This window comes from Triticum dicoccoides, chromosome 3B, assembly GCF_002162155.2.
Source record: "Triticum dicoccoides isolate Atlit2015 ecotype Zavitan chromosome 3B, WEW_v2.0, whole genome shotgun sequence".
Lineage (NCBI taxonomy): Eukaryota > Viridiplantae > Streptophyta > Magnoliopsida > Poales > Poaceae > Triticum > Triticum dicoccoides.
The window spans coordinates 59,630,248-59,644,171 of NC_041385.1; positions in this window are offsets into that span (position 1 = coordinate 59,630,248).

Here is a 13,924-nt window from a genome sequence, read left to right on the forward strand (position 1 = left end):
GCAACGTGCGTTTTGTGTCCGAATTTGTGCACACCTTGCCGAGGGGACCACATTGACCATGCCCACATGGTCCCAATAGTTGGGGTCATCTCATGCATGCCTCCACATGCACCATGTACAAGCAGGACCATTCGGGTCTACCGGAGGGCAGGTCTGAAAGTGGTTTACCTTCCCGGTCCCACCGAATGATCCCAAACTTTATGCATACCCAAGGATGATCATGGCATGCATGCATGACAAGTATCGTTCATTTCCGATACTCGAACCATTTTCTAGGGTTTATCCGGCGACAAAACCCTACAACACTGCCCCCACATGACGCAACGTGTGTTTTGTGTCTGAATTTGTGCACACTGATAGAGATACATTTGAATATATAATATTGCAGAACTGATAGAGATACTATAAATATTGTTGAACATATACAAGTATACAATAACTAATAGGTGTCACAAATATTTTTTATTGAGGGAAGAAACAATGATGTTAATTTTGAGGAAAAAACAATGTAGAGGTAGGTGGGCCGGCCCAGACCGCAAATAACTGTCTGATCCATATTGTGGGGGCCCACCACACTGCGCTTTCCATGCACGTCGATCACATGCACGTCGATCACGGGAGTAGTTGCCGTTCGGTTACACAATTCCGGGATCGTGCTAATCCTTATGTTCCTAATCCCTACGATTGAGGAGCACGTTCAGCCTCGATTCAACGGAGGAAAATATAGATCGCGAGATTGGCCACAGGGAAGTTACGAAGACCTAGGAGACGACCTCGTATATAATCTCAACCTCCTCGCACATGTCGTCGTCTAGATCGCCTCCTGCCGGCGAGTCGTCGACAGCTCCGTCCGCCGCATCCCACACGCCACAAAAACACCGAGAAGATCAAGGTCGTCCCCATGTGCTGGCCGCCGTCGACGAACTACGTCGACAACGCATCGCCGACTTCTTTCATCTTTGTCGACCGATCAAGTAAGTTGTCCTCCTTACCTCGTGCCTTCATAGCAAGCTAGTTCTATCGTCTTGTTGCTCTCATGGACTTAGGTTTACCACATAGTTTCAAGTAGCTAGCATCAACTCGACTAGATGCGTTCTGACCAGAAGGCGTACATGAAATAAATCTTTCATATCAGGGTAGAATAGAGAAAAGCAAATCTCCCATGCTCAGGAGGTACCGTGCATGGAAGAGCCGTTGATTTTTCTTGAAGATCCGATGCATATATGTGTTTATGACAACGAGAACTTTAATACGAGACCACTTTTGAATATATTTTAACAAGTTTGAAGATTCATGTTCTCAATCATGATGAAACACTGTAAAATTAAGAAGAATCGGCAGCCAATGTAACATTATGATACACAATGTAACAGGCGAGCCATAGTGTTAGTTAGATTTTTTTCTTTACGAAATAGAATGCAACATTATTAAAAAAATGCATGGAACTAAAACAATTATACAAAACAAGATTGAAGCATGGTTATTTAGTTGTCTAAAAACTAGCTTTCAAAAATATATTCAATATTAGTCTTGTTTTAAAGATCTTGTCAAAAAAACAATTATGCAAACAGAATGTTATTTTTTATTGCCTCATATCAGCACACACTTGGGTGCATGTTGCTGTATACATGGTGCTAGTTTTATATTTGCATTAGTGTTATTTTTGCATTTTTGTTTGCTGCTGCCAGAAAGTTTTATATTTTTACATGTCTATTGTTATTTTTGCATTTGTGTTGGCAAATGTAACAAAGTTTTATATTTTCTTTCTATAGGATGGACGAGCTGAATGGAGAAATAGTGTGCGCCGTTGAAAAATGGTGCAAGCTTGTTGCCGCTCTATCGAGCGGTCAACGCGCTAGAGTGGCTGATACAACATTACGCAGCATGCTCCAGATACCATCTATTAAGATGCGTACCCTTCTAATTAGGTATATGATTGAGAATTTTGATGCCAGCAAGTCCAGATTCATTATACAAGATCAGGTTGGGGAGGTGACTCTCGGTGCGGTCGACGTCGAGTGCATCTTTAACCTCGAGAACCAAGGACTCTCCTCTTTAGACATTCTGATTGAAGAAGGAGAGGACATGAAGGAGCGGGTGCCACCACAATTTCTCAGTAAGACATCAGAAAACATAGTGATAGATAATCTCATTGAGGACATAATTAAAAGTAAAGCCACCGACGACGATTTTCTTCGGAAATTAGTCCTTGTCCTGTTAGGAACAATTATTGCTCCCATGTCGAGCAAGATTGTGCCAAAGCAGTACTACGCTTTGGTCCATGATGTGAAACGTATTTCAAAGATTAACTGGAATGCCTTCACCCTGCGTGTTCTACTCGATTGCCTTCGCATAGTGAAGAAAGGCAAACACCTACGCCAATGGCCAAAAGGCAATTTGGCTCTGTTGCAGGTACACAAATGAGGCCTCTTGAATAATGTCAATTATAATATCATTGCAATTTTATGTGCTGTATTGAACTAACTCTAAATCCTTATAGTTTTTTGTAGTACTTGTACTGGGAGAAGGTGCAACCTGTCGAAGGCGATTGCGCCTATAATCCCAACTTGTCCATACAACCTCTTATGAGGAACTGGACCGAAGGTGCAGCCACTAGGAGAGATCGGTTCGACTATGACAATGGGCACGGCCGTGGTAACGTCAAGGTAAGTCATTCTATTCGGTCTTTCTTAAATGTTTTGTAACTAAATAATATTTATTTTTAATTCATCACATGTACTTGTATATTGCATGCAGATCGAAAATAATATCACCCAAGAGTATAGGGCTCAGGAGCCCAAAATCCCATATAATGTGCCTACCATGAAGCCAAAAACCAAACCTGAAATGGAAACGCAAAGAAGTCGACGACAGCCCCAATGTCGGAAGATTTGATGGAGCTTCTAATGAAGCGGTGCATGGACTTCATACACACCCAGATGAGGCAAATCCCTGATCAAGTTGCTGAGGTGTCACACCATAACATAATAGTTTATAGTTTGTTCCCTGTTTTAAACCATGCAAGCATTCTTAACTTTATATATCTATTGCAGAGGTTGTTGAAGAAGATGAACAAATCAGATGTCATGTACAAGCCGGCTGCTGCCGTGCCATCCGTGGACAATGATGTGGATCAAGAAGTGGATTCGTTCGAGAACGGTCCATATGAAAAGAAGGAATTCGTTTACAAGGATGACATAGACTCACACAGAGAGCCTGTCATTGACATGACGCAGCCTGATGAAGTGGTTCCCAACCATAAATCCGTACCTGAGGTACTATGTATATATATTTCTGTCTATAATTTTCTCCTTCCATTTTTATATGGGCTGAAATGTTCACACCATATTGTTTGCCAAACAGAAAACCCCAGCAAAGATGAATGGACACAAGGAAGCTGCACCTATTAAGCGTAATGATGAATGTGGCGCTACACCCGAAAATCCTTAGGTCGTTGGTAATTCTACACAAGCACCTTCATCGGACATAGACATTTGTCCATCTTCTGTCAGCAAGTTAATGGCTAAGGCGAACGGAAAAAAGGGTGCAACAGTTGATAAGGAGGAGGAAGTTATGTCCGGTAAGCGGAAGCGGACCGTTCCCAAGAAATTTGAATCCCCCTACGCACTTGAAAAGCCCAGCAGGCGTACCAACCGTGGTCAGAAACCCACCGGTACCTGTTCTGCTAGTAGGGGTATCGTAACTAACTTTCTCGGTTTGTTGTATACTATGAATGCATATGATCACCATTGTTGACGTTCATATTATTTCATGCAGCTCTTTTTTCTGAGATTGATGAGCCGGAGGGTGTGGCAGATGAGTTGACGCCGGAAATAATTGATGCAGCTATTTCATTTGTCGAGTTAGCTTCTAGCACTGACAAGAATAAGGGGAAGAAAGTTTACTATAGTGAAGCTCGTGGCATATCTCTGACATCCGAAAGGATTCGACCGGTACTAAGTCATAGATGGCTGTCGGATGATGTAAGTACTACTTGCATGTTCTGTTATTTAAATTGTCAATAATCTATGTCTCAAATTTCAACATGTAATGCCCTAATATTCTATGAAGATTATTGATGCTTATATGGGACATTTGGAGCTGAGCGTTGGTCATGATCGTTACCTCTGTCCAGCGTGGAGGTCCAAATTCCTTGTAGATCGTGCTATCGCGCGAGACGATCCGTTGCCGTCGAGCTGCAATATGGACAGTGCTCTGTCCAAAGCTGGAGCAGTTTAGAGTCACGCAAGAGTATACTATGCGTGATAAGGTACGTTATGTTTGTAATTCTTCACTTCAGGACATTTCATCTAGTATTTCATTTGATCCATAATGGTTTTTGGCACTGTAGACGTATATCACGTTGAATATCGAAAATGCCCACTAGATGACCGTGGTCATGCACATGATCAAGAAATAATTCCAAGTTCTCGATTCACTCTATCCTCTGGAGCTGACAGAAAAGACTGTCAAAGCACTGGTAATATAACCAACATTTGTACCATTGCTCTTCCATGTTGTTTATGATTCTTCTTTAACACTATCCTGTTTATAGCGAATGGCTATAGCAAACGATTTTCGCCAAGCAAATCTTATTACACCAGGGAAATATCCGGACGTAAGTAAGTGGCCTATCAACAAGTATGACATGCCACAGCAAGAGGATGGGTGAGTTAGTACGACATCATGCACATTCAAACAACAATACACATGTTCGTATTGCACGCCGCTAATGTTTGCATATATACCAGGAACTCTTGTGGCCTTTTTGTCACAAAATGTCTACAGCATTGGGACGGGGACCGAATGACCCGCGATTTTTCACAGGTATGTTGTTATTTACGTTTGTAGAGTAGCTACTATGGTCGTGTACAAAATTCGGTTCATGTAAACTTTATGTCATTTTTTGCAGGCCAGCGTTGACAAGGAGAAGACGTTTCGTCGCCAAGTTGATTATGTCACCTTCAAACACGATGGAGTGTGTGAAGAACAAAATTCGCAAAATCGCAAGCAAAAGGCGCGCATGAAGAGTTCTTGCGGCATGCAAGGGTCAAGTTTTAGTGCTTTGGATTTAGTCCGGTCGATGGTTTCGACGGCATGATTATCTTACTGTTTCTATCATTTTTATGTAATAATCACGGCATCTCGAATATTGTGACACATACATGTGTATGTGTCTGTCAAACAATAGGCTCGTGCCTGACAATTCGGTCATACAATTCGCTCGGAGAAGACAATTTCGTCGTACCAATAAAGTTTTGGCTTCAACTATCAATTCTTCTTGCTTAATATTGTTCTCGTTCTTCAATTTTTTTATAATTGTATTTATCACATTCATAGTATTCGCATTCTATTTTTCTCTTCAACTGCTCTCGGAAGTTTCATATTAAAATTTTCACATTCTTTACTTTTTTTAAAACTCTATCAAACTTTTGCCTTCTGCCTTAGCTATCTGCATGTCAATAATCTCCTGGTAATTTCCCCTCATCACATGATTATGAAAAGTAATCATGTTAGCTATGTAAATATATCGAGGCAGAACGTATTACACAGATGAAAATTAGTCATGTCCGCTTGTTCACTCTATCGTATTATTAATTGACTTGAATTGCTCATGATTTATTTAGGATGATGTCACTTCTGAGTATGTTGAATGGGTTGATGGGGAGTGGGATAGCAAAGCAAATTCAGTCATTAAGTATCTAGCCATGAAGAACAAGAAACTGGAGACTAAGATTACAGAATGTGAAGATGAAATTAAAAGGAATGAGAAAGAAAAAGGGCAATGGTTAAGATGCACAAGGAAATATTGCTCTATAGGGATAGGATTTTAGGATTTGGAGGTCTTCTGTATCTTGGCCTGCTTGCCACTATAATTGTTGTCATATTTACCAAGTAGATTGTTCATAAAGTTATTGACATCATTGTAGTTGACATGATGAAATCCTGATGAATTATTTGCTATTGAGTTTATGGGCAAAGTGTAATAGACATTACAACAGAAATAACATGGTGTCATCATGATTGGTAGACAATGCACTTTTGGCATGTTCTACATTTGGCAGACACTGCACATTTGTCATGTTCTATATTTGGTAAGTGATGCACATGGGCACATCACATAGCAACACTACTGATTTGTGCAGCAGCCCACTTCATTGTCTTGTTGCAACATAGGAGCAACATCTAGCAACACCTACACATTTGATTCAACACTGAAGCAAAACAACAGTACATATTCAATATTCTGAAAATTTAACTGAACTTCACACTTAGGCTAGGCAGTAGATATTCAGTTCTTTAGCCACAAAGAACCCGACCAAACCGTACCGATTCCATAACTTATATAATTACCTGGAGAAAAGCACACCTAACAAACATCAAGCCCAATTTTTTTTATCAAATAAGGGCTTGCCCCTTTCGATTTTCATTACTGAAAACCACGAAAGTTCAGAATGAAGTTCAGTCTAAAAAGAGAAGGCCAACACAGGCCAGCCAAACCGCGTAATGACCCAAACAAGTTCACAAGCTACGAAACAATCCACCCTACATCGATCATTATTACATCAAAAGCAAGCATGGAGCTGAAGGAGCCCAGTAGCAACTAGGAGAATAGCAAACTTATATGCTGAAACATATAACAGCATACCTAAGATAACCAGCAGCTTCCTCCTCCTTCAGCAACTGTGCCCATCTTCACTTCTTCAAAAATTTGAGGCGGTGTGAGCGGCGCACCACACACGAAGAAGCCTTCTTCTTGACCGCCGTCCTGTTCGACAGCTGCGCCACCGGATCCTGAGCCACCTGATCCTGAGCCACCTCCTCTTCTTCCACCTTCACTATGTCAGGGTGCAGGGGAAGGAGCTCGACGTCAATGGGCATTGTTTTGCCACCCTCGACGGCGACAGGCGCTACCATCTGCACGGCATCCTCCTCGCCCTCCTCAGGGTCATCAGGGATGAGCAGTAGCTCGTCCACGTCGTCCTCCACGACGTCAGAGCCCAACGGCAGGACTGGCTTCGGCACGTGGCGGACCTGGTAGTCCGGGCTGACGGGCGCAGGGAGAGCGAGCTCGACGTCGACGTGCTCCGCCCTCGACGCGACGCGTGCTGGATCTGGCCGCAACGTCATGATGGTGGAGCGGTACATCCACCACCTTGCGCACTGAACAGGGGAATCGCTCAGTGTGGCCTCTCGCATTGCCCAGACGAGGAGGAGAGCCGGCGGGACGCCGCAGCCGTAGGGGAAGGCACGCTTCTTGTCGGCGTCGGTCAGGACTTTGACGAGGCCACACGCGTGGTTGACCAACATCTCCGTGCTGGGGAACCAGCCGCACACCTCCGCCAACTGGGTGCGCCACCCCTCGTCATCGCCGGCGAGCTTCATCATCGCTCTCTGCCAGCCGAGGCTTTTCTCCATGGAGGCGGCTGTAGCGGTCGCCGGTGGTGGTTTTCTCGATCTACGGTAGGTAGGTGGGGATAAGGGGAGTTCGAACCGGCGCGCGAGGTAGGTGGGTGAATGTGTGATGGGGAGTGGTAAGTTAGGTGATTTAATGGCAGTTAGGACGTGGGGAGGGGAAATGTACAATATTCTTTCTAATTTATAACTAATTTACTTAGGTCCGATTTTGTTGTTTATTTAGGTGGGTGAATGTGTGGTGGGGAGTGGCATGTGTACAGTGGCGGAGCTACGTAGGCTCCTGGGGTGGCTGTGGCCCCCCCAACATTGATGCAACTTGTGAAGAAAAAAAATTGTGAGGGCTTAGATGAGAGATTTTTTTAGCTTTTGGCCCCCCCAAACACTCATATTTTACCTTTTGCCCCCCCCCCCCCAGTTGATTCTGGCTAGCTCCGCCACTCCATGTGTACACAAATCTGGTACTGGGGGCTAGGTATTTAGGTATAGAAGATATATATAGGATCCAAATACGATGTTAAACGTCGAACTAAAATTGATGACATAATGTGAAAAGGATATACTGCCCTGTTCACTCAATTCATCAGTAAAAAATTGAAGCAAGTGTTCTACACTTCTTCCTTCTCCACTGTTCTGCACATCATAGAAGACAATATAAGTTTATGAACGATAAATTTTTCAATAATCCAGAATGCATACAAACACTTACTTCTCATTTAGTTTGCATTTCTTGCTACGTTTAGTGTGTCCTAGCAATTTGCAAGCGCCGCACCGGGTTTTCAACTCATCAAAAGAGAGTGGTCTACCATTTTTCGAGACAGGGCGGTTCTCATCTACCTTCGTTGCACCTTTGCTTGACACTTTCATAGGATCTTTAACTGCGACCATGTTGCCTTCACCATCGTCTACATATTCAACTGCACACTTACTGAAGTTGTTTATATTCTTGCTCAAATTTCCCTATAGCAGATCATACTCATGACTCTTAGCTATCACAGCCTTCAAACTATCCTGTAACTGATCCCACAAAGCTGGGTGTTTGCATGCCGCATGCATAGCTTCTGACGCTAACACACTGACCTGGCTATATTTCATTCTTTCCTATGCCCCAGTCCAACCATATCCCAACAGATCGCTTGTGCGCCTCGCGGGCAGTCCCAACCTTGCTTGTTTCGTGAACCGAAGAAGAACTAAACACTTTGGTATTTCAGATATGTTCAAGTACTTCAGTACGTGGAATATGTGTTTGCAAGGTAGACCCTATCGAAACATTCTTCTGCAGCTGCACCATATAGGTTCTGCGGAATTTACTGCTATATACTCCACCCAAAAACTACTATTCTGGTTATTCTTTCAGGCCACGATGTACTGCTGTGATCCATCTCCCAGCTTAATTTCTACAATCTCCATGCCATCAATTTTTCTAAGATCTTCTTGCAACATATAGAAGTTTGCTGGAGTGAAGACATGAGAAGCAGCTATCTCAAGTTCCCTCGATGTAGTAACTGGCACCGGTAAACTCTGTGAGGCTGTGCAATCATCTCGCGCCTCGTTTTCACGGATACGTACAACGGCGTTCTCATAATGCAAAATCATATCCACCAGCGTCATTTCACCGTCTAGGTGGAGGTGAAGGCATGAGTTTAGGCTTTCACTCTGCTGGTTGCTTTTCATGCCAAGCCAAAACCCCTCTGTCAGATAAGCCGCGGCCCACAGTCTCCTCTTCTTATACATCCGTCTCAACCATGTTCTTGTTTTTTCCGACTGCCATCTTTTGGTAAACGCGTGCCATCTCTCCTCAAACGTGGCCGTGGACGTGCTGTAGTACAGAAGAGTTCGGAACTCCTTCAAGGACTTAGGACTGAGATGAATCTTCATATTTTTTTCTATATGTCACGTACATATATGGTGCCACACGTCTGGCAAGACTTCGCGAATTGCCTTGATCATCGCAGCGTCGGCATCTGTGATTACACTCTTCGACATCTTTTGACACATGGACCTAAAAAAAGTCTGCAGCAGCCACACGTATGTCTGTTCGGTCTCGTCCGAAACTATGGCACAACCAAAAACAGTGGTCTTCCGGTGATCGTTAAGACCAACAAAAGGTATGAATGGGATACCATAGCAGTTCATCTTGTACGTGCTGTCAAATACAAGCACGTCGCCAAAGTCCTCATAGTCATGACGAGACTGGGAGTCACACCAGAACATCCTATTCAAGTGTCCTTCCTTATCTAGCATGTACTCGAAAAAGAAGCTAGGATCCCTCTGTTTCCTACTGGCCATGATGCCTATGGCTGTGGCAGCATCACCTTTTGAAAGCAGCTTCCTCTTCTCCCTGGCACAAAGGTTGTATATTTCACGCCTGGTAAAACCAACACCGCCATACCATACATGTTTGCTGATGAGGGAATCCATCATGTCGTGAATTCTAATCCCTGCAGCTCCCATGGACATTATCTCATGCTTCTGAAACTCTTTGATTTTTCTGTGGGACCAAAGAAAAGGTACCTCGTCCGGTCCTGCCAACATATGGCTATGCTTGTCCTCAAAACTTGCAACATACCAAACCCCACGCTTTTGGTCAAGCTTGACAGTCAGGTGTGCTTCGCAAAAGCAGCGTGTCTCGGCTCTGAGCCGACGGATGTGCCCTTCCTCGGTTAGCAACTTGCTGTCATGTTTCCCTTGTCTGGAACAAACAAACCTCCTATAACGCATAAGATGTGCCTCGGTTTTGGTGTACCTGACCTTATTCTTCCTAATGCTGAAACCATTAGCTTTAGCATAGCTGTTGTAGAAATCATACGCAGCATCCTGAGTCATAAAAGTCATGTCCATTATCTGCATGAACATATCCCTCTTATCATCTGCACTGGCAGTATCTTGGACATTCATTACCCCACCATCATCTATCACCTACACAATCAAAACATAGCCATGAAAACTGTTTTGTATGGTTTAACATTACTTTCATAGAACATTGATTACACAAATACCTCACTCATGATGACCAACGACTGCGAATCCCCAGAATCAGGTGCATCTGATGATTCGTCGTTAAGGCATGTCTCTGCGTCGGATTCACCGTAATAGTCGTATGCATTATGACATTCGGAAATGAACTAAAAAATACAACACAAATACATAATTACTTATCATATAATATTCCAGAATGAATTCAATTTGCATGCCAATAAATTTTTTCACTTACGTACCTGACTAATGTAATCTTCATTTGAGAGCTCCGAATTGTTTTCCTGACCATCATCATGCTCATCCATCTACAAATTTTCAACACAAAAATATAATGTTGTACGATGGCACCAAGAAATTACAACATGGTAATGCCACTCACATTAAAATCTTCCCATTCGTTCCCATTCTCTGACTGATTTCCAAGATCTGAATTGTCATCATCTGACCAATCTTCTATCCAGTCTTTCATCAGTTCTCCAAACTCCACGTCTACCATCATATCAGTTAACTCCTCGTCCGCCATTTCCTACAACAAATGATGAAAACATTATCAATGATGAAATATCAACACATAGCTAACGATCACGGATGTTCTGTAAACAACCCCAACCGAGGCCGTTCAGATCTGCCAAACCAAGCCAGGAAGATCGCCACGGCACCCGTCGTGATCACTTTCTATCGCGAGGAGCAGCACTACAAAACGTAGCTAGATCTGTGATTACCTCTGCCGCCGGATACCTAGGTTAGCCGCCACATCAAATAATGATAGTCCTGGTGGACACAGCCGACGGCAACCGATGCTACGTGAATCCTACACTGAAGAAACCCAGATCACGAGGAGCAGCACTACCGGAACAAGATCCACGATTGCCCTCCCACTAGGCTAACCACTATATCTGAATGCGGCAATTCGTTCGATGTTGCCGCGAGCGAGACTAGACGGGTGCGGGGGGATGCAGGATGCGGTACCTGTGAGCGCTGGAGATTCACGATGTTGCCACGCCCGCTGTCCGACGAGATCGTCGGCGACGAGATAGCCGCGCGACGCTGGAGATCTACCGCGTGAATTATGGAGCTGCGTGAATGCTCGCGAGATTGATGGAGGTGCGTGAATGATTGGATCCGGCAGGTCCTACGTGGTCGTGGGGTCGTGTGATGTTTTTTTCCGGACCAGGTACTGTACGTATACGGTCTGGGCTATATAGGGCTTGGCAGGGCTAGACAGGGCTTTGATCTAGGCTACGCGGGCCAGGAAAAAACAAACTCGTGGGGACAAAAATACCCCTCCGAAATTAGGTTAGGGGGGAGCACCGGAGCAGGCCTCGAATTGAAAGCTTGCCGGAAAGCACTCCTCTTTGGTCAGGAGACTGGAGTGCAACGTATTCAGGTTGAAATGGATTGCAGTGAAGCAGTTAGAATGATCAATAGCACATCTAGGAATCTTTCAGCAGCTGGTCCGTTAGTTGAAGAGATCAAAGAGCTCATGCATGGCTGGCAAGGGTGCAGAGTTACGTGGAAACGGCGATCGGCTAATCGGGCTGCCCACATTTTGGCCAGATTAGTTGCTGGTCGGAAGGTTAGTGAGGAGTGGCATGTTATGCCCCCTGATTGTATCTTGCATGTAATAGCGGACGAGAACCCAGACTTTATTTAAATAAAATCTTTGTTCCCCTCAAAAAAAAAACTAAACTAATGCAGAAAAAGGATATTCTCAATTTAAATTGTACCAACAAAATGCCATTTTCTTTTAATTAAAAAATACAAATCATTAACTGTGTAGATATGCTTCAATTATCCAACACATATACCACATATGACAATATAGAAATTGATTCAAAAAATATAACTTATATATGGACGACATGTATGGCTTGCTAATGTGGCACGATTGCATCGCTAAATTAATGCAAAAGGTGTAATTATAATTGACATACATAGGTGCCGATGTGGCATGCTTGCATGCTCAGAAAGATTACATAGTGGATTACATGCAAATAAATGCAGCTTAATTTTTTGTAGTTGACATGCATAGAAAAATTAGCATGTAAATAGAGGTTTTCCCACAAAAAAGAAAAGAAATAAATGATTCGCTTTCAATCTTTCAAGTGACATGCGCCATAAAAAGCTTGAACTTTAACTAGACTCGATTCTAAGAGGCTAATGTAGAGAGAAGATGAAAACTAATGCAAAAATAACTCACATGTAGCATATGACTAATTTTTTTGGCATGTGCTGGTGCGTATGGTATATGTAATAATATGTACAAACACAAGAAGGCTCAAAAACCCTTTTGGCCAAAAAATTTAAGCTTGATCTGTGCTCTTGAAGAACAACAGATTATTATATTTACATAAGAACTTTTAAAAAACGGTGGATTATGTTGTTTACATCCAAGAGAATCAATGCAGCACTCTCAAATTGATCGCTATCAGTATCAATGGTGGAGCTTGATCGGAATTATAGGAGGGGTTAACCCATGTACACTAGTAGAAAAACACCTAATAGTCCCGGTTCGTGAGGGCCTTTAGTCCCGGTTCATGAACCGGGACTAACGGGCCGTTACTAATACCTCCACCCATTAATCCCGGTTCGTCCCACCAACCGGGACCAATAGGTCTAGATGAACCGGGACCAATGGCCCACGTGGCCCGGCCGGCCCCTGGGGCTCACGAACCGGGTCCAATGCCCCCATTGGTCCCGGTTCTGGATTGAACCGGGACTAATGGGCTGGACCGGCCTGGACCATTGGCCCCTTTTCTACTAGTGGTAGGAGGGGCCATTCACTCAAAGATAGGGCGAAACACCATCATTTTTGTATAATTATGTGCTAATAATGTAACAAAACTACACAAGCTGGGGGGGGCATGGCCTAGGTTGGCTCTAAAGAAGCTCCGCCACTGATCAGTATGCAGCCGAAAAAATAGAGCAAACACATCAATCTATGCCGACAAATCCACTAGTAGAAAAACGACCTAATGTTCAGCTCATTCGTCCCGATTTGTAAATGAACCGGCACTAATGTGACCATTAGTCCTGGTTCGAATGGCTATGCATTAGTCCCGGTTCATTTGTGACCTATAGTCTCGGTTTGTGTCACAAACCAGGACTAAAGGGCCCCGGCCTGACGCCAGCCTGCCACCACCCCTTCAATTCCGGTTTGTGACACAAACCGGGACTAAAGGGCCAACCTATAGTCCCGATTTGTATCACAAACTAGGACTAACGGGGTCTAACCTTTAGTCCCGGTTGGAGAAACAAACCGGGACTAAAGGGCAATTTTCAAAGTCTACCACTAGTAGAAAACAGGGCTTTCGTTCGGGCCAGATAAGCCCATTAGTCCCGGTTCAGTCACGAACCGGGACCCATGGGGGCATTGGTCCCGGTTCGTGTGGCTAAAGGCATTAGTCCCGGTTCAAATGAGCCCATTAGTCCCAGTTTGAGGCATGAACCGGGACTAAAGGGTGCAATGCCCTTTAGTCTCGGTTCGTGTCTCAAACCGGAACTAAAAGACCCATTTTCAAACTCAACC